The following is a 9,039-nucleotide window of genomic DNA, read 5'->3' on the forward strand; positions in this document are numbered from 1 at the left end:
AGTGAGAGTCCTTGTGGCACTTTATAGACTAACACATTTATTGGCACATAAGCTTTCGTGGGCAAAGACCTTCTTCGTCAGATGTAGATTCGGGTCCTGAATCAAAACCAACAGTTAAAATCTTAAATTTTCACAAGCCAAAAGGCTGGAAGGAATTAAAATGGGCCAGGTTAATCAGAACATTTCCCTTGGATTTTAACCATTTTTAACCATCAATACCTTCAATTTTGAAAGCGTTTTTGTGAGCCAGAAAACCAGAATCTCTCATTTTGAAATTGTCAGAAGAAAATATTTTGGCAACCTAAAAATTCTCAAGTGTTTCGAGTGAAAAAATTTGTCAAAGGGACCTTTCCCTGTCAACTTTCAGTTTTGACAAATTGGCATTGGCTGATGAAAAAACATTCAGTTGAAAACTTTCCCAACCAGCTCTAATTAGAAACTGGTTAAAAGAGAGAGATGAATAAATGCACGGTGACATACGTTGGAAGGGAACAAGCTACGCTACTCATAAACACTGCTGAGTGCTAAAATAATTATAAACACTCAGGGAAAAGATCTTGGGTAAAATGTGTGACTTAGGCCTCTGCATCATTTTTCCAAAGGTGATGTGGTTGAGTAAAAACAACAAGGAGTCTGGTGGTACTTTAAAGGCTAACAATTGTTTTATGGTATAAACTTTCATGAGTTGCAACTTCGGCTCATTCTTGATTGTCAATAGTAAATAAGCTCCTAAAAGCCAGGTTTTTTTGAAGTTATTTAGGAGATTAAAGATATAGATTGATGTCTAGTGGGATTGCAACAGCACCTAGGAAGGCTGGGTGCTTAATCTCCTTCAGGACTTTAGAAAATTGCACAAGATGCGTAGCTGCCATTTTAGTTACCTAGCTATTTGAAAATCTTACATCACTTTTGAAAATGGGAGTCAGGGCTTGTTTGTCCTGACCAGAGGGTGGATGCTCTGGAGGTCGATCTTCTGGGGTTTGATTTAGTGGGTCTGCTAAAGACCCGCTCGATCAAATATTGAGGGCTCCCCTGTTAACCCCAGTACTCCTTGCAGTTGCAGTTATGAGGAATAATGGAAATTGGTGGGAGAGTTTCTCCTGTCAATCTCCTGCTGTGGGGATGGCTCAGAAAATCAATATAAGGTATGTCAACTCCAGCTACTCAATTCACACAGCTGGAGTTGCGTATCTCACATTGATTTTTCTTCCCTGGTGTAGACATGGCCTAAGATCCCAAGTCATGGATATGCTTTTGAAAGTGGGACAACTCTGCTTAATGAACAGCTGTGTTTGTTTTGTTTTTTTTAAAAAAAGCATATAGGAGGATTATAGATTACAGGGAACAATACTGAAAATATTATACCCTCTTCACCTTGAATAGAGTGTTCCATTCTGGTCACCTCATCTGAATGAGGATGTGGTAGAAATTAGGCACTTTCAGCATCCTAGTCCATGTGCTTTGAGGCAAGGAGGAGAGAGATTTGGTCTGCATCATTCAGAGGAGATGAATAAGAATTGATATGGGGGAGCTAGTGGAGAGGATTATGCAAGATCTTTTTCAGGGGGGCAAGGCAAATCGCCACATTTATTGGTAATATACATATGTCTATCGATGCTGTATCATATGCATATGATGTACTACACACACTCGCTCGCACATACACACCCCATCTTGTTGTTGTTTGGATACCAACTTGTGACTCCCCTTAACTTCAATGGCCAGGTGAGTGAGTTGGGAGGATGGAGGAGCTGGGCTTCTGCCAACCTGGATTAATGCTCTGATGTTGACAAGATGAGACTTGGGGTCTCCTGCAAAACATAGTAGCTTCTTTCCCATGCAAATCTATTAGTCATCTTCTGCAAACCCTGCACTCCCGCTGTGTCAGTTTGTCACCGCCTTCTTCGGGGTGTTGCCTTCAAGGCTGCCATGTTCCTGTTCAAGGAAGGTTTCGAATTTGCTTCCAAAGCAGGTACTGCCTCTGATGCCCAAGGCCCATTGTATGTCTGGTCATTTCTCAGTGAGCCCATTCGACAGGGCTTCCTGTCCTGGGGTCTGGCTCCCGGCCCCTCTCCAATTGTAACAGCTGTTGGGAGGTGCTTGCCTTCCATGCCTTATTCATTCACACCTCATTCATTCAATGGGCCAATCAAGTCAAAGGGGAGGGATCTATTCCACTTCTGGTACCTTGGGGAGCTTTTGAATATCCCATCCTTAGGCATGATGATAATTTATGAAGATACACATCTCACAGAGCTGGAAGGGACTGGGTGAGGTCATTGAATCCAGTCCCCTGCCCTCTCCACAGGACCAAGCACCATCCCTGACCATTTTTTTTTAAATCTATTTGCTCCAGACCCCTTGGCCTCCTCAAGGACTGAGCTCACAACCCTGGGTGTAGGAGGCTAATGCTCAAACCACTGAGCTATCCCGCGTCATTCTGTGCCTCCGTTTCCCTCTCAGTAATAGGGGGTGTAATATTAGTAGTAACCCTGCCTCCCCCAAGAGACGCCCTGTGGAGGGCCTGGAGACTCTGCGGGAAAAGGCTCGGTTTTTTTCAGGCAGATTGTTTTTGGCGCGGTGCTAGGATGGCCCCGAATCAAAGTCATTTGACCAGCCTGCAGTAATGAGCAGATATGCACAGGCACAAGGGCACTTGTGTGTGGTGAAGCCCAGTGCCTAACATTCATTATTGTGGCATTTCTGGGATGGGAACACCTCTTATCCCATTTAACAAAGCAGGCACGTGGGATGTGCCTTGAGCTGGCTTCACAAGAGAGCGTTTTCACTTTTCCTTTGCAGAGTCATTTCTTCCCTCCCCCCGCGCTGTACATTCCTGCACAGACCCCTTTTGTTCACTGCCCATGGCCAATCTGCATGCAGCAACCGCAGCCCAGATGTTCCCTATCAAACACAAAGCTGTGCCAGCAAACTCTGGCACACATGAAAGCGCCCTGAGTAATGGGACTCCGCAAAGACCAGTTCTCCCCACTGATTTCTGCAAGTATTTTTATATGTTAATGGGTTCCACGCCGCTACAGCCTCAGGGAGGCCGCAGAACGAGGCTGTGTGAGTGTCCGGCAAATTAGCAGTTAAGGTATACTAGGCGCCTTGATGCTGTCATGCCTTCAGGGTCTTGTCTGGGCTGCTCTAACCTTGAGCTGCTGTCACTCATTTGCCTGCTAATAGCTTTCCAATGACGGGGGCCATATGGGTGTAGTCTTTTCAAATGAAAATGGTCTGAGGCTGCAAGACAAAATGCATGTGTTTACCACCCTCCATCCCCCTCTGTCCTCCACACACATTCCTCCTGGAACTGCAGAAGATGCTTATATGTATTTATGGCAAATCCTAGTCTCTCCAAACCATCTGTGCCATCTTTATGCCTCTTACCATCACCTATAAACCCTGAAGGCTTGTTGTGTGTAAACCTCATTCATTTGGCCCCACCAGCGTGTGATGTTTCAGCATCTTCTTTTGTGTTAAATAAATTGCCTAGGAAGGTTGTGGAATCTCCATCACTGGAGATATTTAAGAGCAGGTTAGAGGGACACCTGTTGGGGATGATCTAGCTGGTTCCTGATCCTGCCATGAGGGCAGGAGACCAGACTTGATGACCTCTCGAGGTCCCTTCCAGTGCTAGTATTCTATGATTTCCTCCTTTTTGGCAGCAGTTCTCTTCTGTGGTTTTATGGCTGCTACTCAGCCAATGGCCGAGAGTCCATATGATCAACATCTATCCAATCACACTCTAACAACCGGAAGAAGAGGAACTGTGCAGGTGGCCAGTGCTAAACCTTGAAGCCAAAGATCGCAGGTTTCCCAGCATTAGGCAAAGTAGTGCCTTTCCCGGCAAACAGTCCAATTGCTTTCAATTAAATAAGGCACGTGTCAGGATGGTCATAGGTCCTGCTGTAAAGGCAGGGGACTGGACTTGATGACCTCTCAAGGTCCCTTCCAGTCCAGAGATAGGTATAGGTATAGCTCCATATGTTGCAGGTCGGGGACTGTAGTCCTGACCAAAATAATCACATGAACTAGATTCTGCTACCTGTGTTTATGGAGGCTGGGTATTAATACACCTGTCTAGCCAAGGTACTTAAGTGTCCCCCATTTCTGTGACATTAGCACACCTCACAATTTAATGGATTTAGGGTAGTGCTATTATCCCATTGCACAGAGAGGCTATGTGACTTGTCAAAGGTCATGCAAAGTCTGTGGCAGAACAGGGACTTCCTCCCATGTCTCCAGTCATACCCTTACTGGAGTAAAGGTACAGGAAGAGAACAGTCTCTCTATTCAATGATGGTAGAATTATTTCGCTAACTCACAGGGGAGGTTGTAAGCTGGGTAGTTGTTAATGTCTTTGTGGTATTGGACAAAAAGGTCCATCTGTTAAAAATTATTAATAGAAAATTGCTTTGGTTTCAGCTATGCCTTGCATGAAAAGGTAGGAGAAAGGAAGGATTGTAGCAATCAGCAAACTAGAGTTAGTTGATTCTGTAATGATATGATACATGGAGTGTTACCCTAGTGTGTGTGTGTTTAATCAAATAACACGAGGCTGCAGTAATAGACTACAAAGGTTGCACAGTTAAAGCCCTTTGAAATCAGGAAATGCCAAATGCATCGTTTTCTCAGCAACCCTAACTTAACCCTTTGTGCACTCTGACCATCTTTAATAGCAGAGTGGCATTCTGGTTTGCAAATCGTAATCGAAAGTCATACGTCGACCCAGTAAGCGGCACAATGCACAACCTTTGGATGGGCAAAATACAAAGTCTGAGACACACCTTTCCTAGCCTTGTCCAAACTAGTGTTCGTGGCAGCCATCAAAGGCACTTTCTCTGATGAGGCCTGTGTTCCTCATGCACTTCAACAATCCACGCCCGTTTGTTCAGTGGGAGTTGTAAGCCTGTTTATTTATTTTATAATGGGAGCAGCGTATTTTTTTCTACTCCCCTCTCACATTACAATGACTGAACCATTTTTACTGAAACATTAAAGAAATCAGCCTCAGATAGAAACCAGACCTAGAAAATTTCTCAGGGGAGCTGGCATGTTGGAGGTGGCCTGGCCAGAGACATGCAAAGTCCTTGCCTCTCAATGGGACAGTTTGAGGTTATCGGTGTCTGGAATTCTTCATGAAGATTTCTCCATTAAAAAGGCCCTTCTGGTGGCTTTTCATGCAAGAGGGGACAGCCTGGACAATTGTACAGTGAATGAATTAAAGCATCCAGTCCTAAAACTAATAGCAGGAGGAGAAAGGCAGAGTCACAGGTAAGGGAGGACAGACACATTTTCAGCCCAGATTTGCAATGAGATGAAGAGCAAGTGAGAAGTGTTTCTGGAAGGTTGTGCAAGATGGCAACAGCTGCAGTGGAGAAGGCTCTTGCACCAAGAGTGACCAGATGAGGAGGAGGACCCAAGAGGATGTTCTTTCACATGATCTGAGCAAAGGGAGTGTCTGTAGGGTCAGAGCAAAGACAATGAGGCTTTTTGAAAATGAGCATGATGTTTGGGGGTGAATGATGAAATGAAGCAGGGGGGATTGAGAAGTAGTGTTGGAGGATGAGGTAGTCAGATTTCTTTAGTGAGGTTGGCTGGAAGGGTACAGAAGGAAAGTGGGATTATGGTCATATTTCTGAGAGTTGTGGGAGCTCTTAAATGTTTATAAAAAGCAATGGAAGTTAAGCAGCATTCCCTACTCCCTTCATTAAGGGAGAAAGGCACCATTTTAGGAGTTCTGTCATTAAAAAACAAAAAACAAAAATGAGCCCCTAAATTATCCTGTTAAAAAATTGAGAGACAGCTACCATTTCACACGTGGTTTGGTTTAACAAGGCAGTGCAGGCTGGAATATAAAGGCCCCTGAAGATGTAACCTCCTAGAGGTGCATCCCACTGTGTTCAAAGGAGCTGTTGATCTTACGATTCTCTTTAGCTTTTCGGTTCTTCTTGGTGTGCACTGCTGATCCAGTGGCATGGTTGGAGTCGTGAGCATGTTCAGAAGAAATCCTCTATTCTAAATCAGTTGATGGGGTCGGGGCGGGGGGGGGGGGGGGGGCGTGAAACAAACTCATGGTGTGGCTACAGGGAATCTAAGAAAGGCTCTGAAAAGAGGCAGTCACTTCCAATATTTGCTCAGATTATATTGTTCTGTAGCTAATGCAGAGGTCCATGAGCCCAGAACCACAGAGAACAAGGAGAACCAACATCATAAATTATGAAAAGGATGCGGGTTTTTTTCACGTCACTGGCAATTCCAAAAGATATGACTTTGGATTGACATAAAAACCAAAATCCTTTGAAATGTTGGGGTGAATCAAAATGTCGAAAAACTTCCCTTCATTTCAAACACAATGTCTTGGTTCAAATATCACTTGGAACTGAAGAGTTGAAATGTTTTTGTTTTGAAAATGCTGAAATGAAGCATTTAAGATTTTTAACTTATTTTTTTAAAACTAGAACAACTCTGCCAGATGGGTGCAAATTTGCAAAATAGTTTAGTGTCACCAGATTTGCATTTTTCCACTGAAAAATCTCTCACAAAGCTGTCTCCATTCGACACTCACAGCAGAAATCTGATTACTTGGATGGCAAAACTTTGTTATTGAAATAAATGGAGATATACATTTCTTAGAACTGGAGGGGACATCAGCTAGTTGAGTCCCCTGCTCTCTTAGCTGGAGCAAGCACCATCCCTGACATCTATTTGCCCTAATTCCTAAATGGCCTCCATGAGGGTTGAGCTCACAACCCTGGGTTTAGCAGGCTAATGCTGAAACCACTAAGCTATCCCTCCACCCCAAGCTCAATGGGGGGCAACCTAGGCAAGTGAGGAGTGGCCCTTCTTCATCTCAGTGAGCCACAAGATTGTCATAACCAACTTGGTCTCTCAGGATAAGACAGTTTTGCTCAATGTGATTGTGTACTAGAATTTGTGGGGTGTGCCACCTGAATCATAGCAGCGCTTTGATTGGATTCACAGAGAGCACACTGCTCTCACACTGTTGTGTGCAATCAGTACACATCTCACTTCATGTGCCCTTGCTTTGAGTGCATGTCACTTTTTATAAAACTGGTAGGAAAAACTATGTGGATGGAAACCAGCAGAGTCTGGAAATCCTGTGCATGGACAATGGTAAACAAAAGGTCTTGTGGGCCACCCATAGTACCCCAATGGGCCGCATGTGGCCCTCGGACCACAGGTTGCTCAACGCTGGTATAACACCCAAATGCTCCAGAGCTAGATGAAAAATCCCAGTGTCAATCTCTGTAGAGAACATGGGTGCTATCTTTGGTATTCTTATGAATATTGTGTGCATCTCTGTATATGGTGGTTGTTGTCTTACTATATGGAACACCAAATTAACTCCTGCTGAAGTCTGGCGCGCGAACAAGAACCAGATACTGACAAACTCAGTTGTGGATGTTTAATGAACAATATCTCAACCTGCTGGTGGAAGACCACTGGAAAAATGTATAAACTTATTTGGCCAGGTCTACAGGTCCTGCTCTGCATTTTGCAGGGCCCTCAGGCCCTCTTAAACAAAGTCACATTGAATGGGACAAAAATTTATCTGGGAACTGAGGGAGCCATACATGCTGAGTGTCTGAGGCAAACTTGGAGGAGAGAAGCTGTACTGGTAGAACTAAGAACTGTCAGAGAAGGCCAAGGTTTAGATCAGGTAAATCATACTCTCGTTCGAATAAGCTGCCTTCAGTCTCTGTATTTACCAGTTGGTCACAGCTTCCCAAGGGAAGTATACAGCGGGTCTTGACCCCAGCTGGGCTCACTAGAAGAAATAAAAGAGGTACTTTACAATGTTTAGACTAAAGTGGGATGAACTGTGGGGTTTCATCCTGAGAGAAGCACCGGCATGTGGCCTGGAAAAAGTTCCCACTGGAGAGATCAGAAGTGCAGCTCACCAGGCCCTGTAGCACGGTCCATGAAGGTTGGCAAAGTCATTATGCGGTTCCTGATGCAGAGGTAGAGTAGGGACTGAGGGGGACATGTCCCAGTTTTCCTGCCACTGTATTGTGGGGCGCTATTACTCCTGTCCCATACCAGACGAACGACTGTTGGAGCCACAGTAATGCTGGGTTTGTCCCACTCAATGCAGCTGCAACATCCTATACACCTACTCCTAGTCCACTCTACCAAAGCCCTCCATTTACTGTGTGCAGTTGCATCACTGCCTTAAGCCCATTTCCCAAATTATTGCTGTTCTTCTGGAGCTGTTCCCCCTGCCAGACTATGAATCTGGAAACTATTAACAGTCTGAATCGTTTGAGCAAATCTGAAATGCCTCACTTAATGTCTTGCAGGATTTCAGATGGAATCTGAACCTTTAGAGGTTTGTAGGGTAACAGACGTTTCATGAAACTTTACAGCTTTACTTTACCACTGGAGTGAGTCTGTCTACCCAGGGTAGGAAGCTCACTTCCAGCTGCCGTGTGGACCTGACCGGATAGGATATGGTTCCAGCTTCCTGGAGCATTATGCCTTGAAGGTTGAATAGTACTGTTCTGTGCTGTTGGCCTACGAATCTTGGTCCCGATTGCCAGCTCCCATGGTAAACCCGCAGGGTGGGTGAATGACAGCCTCTGTACCCAGTTTCTTCCCCCCCTGTTCCATTGGAGGAGGAGTGGGAGTACGAACTGCAGGTTGCACCATACGCCCAGAGTGCCTCTCTTCTCTTCCCCTGGACCTATATTACGAGAGACTTCTCCAGATTACAGCCGCTCTGAGAGCTCATATGAAGGGCTCACCTCACTTATGGGGATCCTGAGAAAGATAATACAGACTTAGGCCTCATAGCTACAGGTCTTCTTCTCAGGGTGGGGTTCTATGGGTGAGATTATGGCCCACTGACTTCAAGGGGTGCGGTATTTCTAGCTCCGCACTCCCCTCCCCCCACACCCTCACAGTATGGGGCCATTCTCTTTCTGCCTCTCCGCCACCCAACTCCTGCTAAGTGCATCTCAACTCCCCAGAGCACCACTCATGGAGTTCTGGAACGTGTGTGGTAGAGAC

The sequence above is a fragment of the Carettochelys insculpta genome, chromosome 9 (genome assembly GCF_033958435.1).
Source record: "Carettochelys insculpta isolate YL-2023 chromosome 9, ASM3395843v1, whole genome shotgun sequence".
NCBI classification, from domain to species: Eukaryota; Metazoa; Chordata; order Testudines; family Carettochelyidae; genus Carettochelys; species Carettochelys insculpta.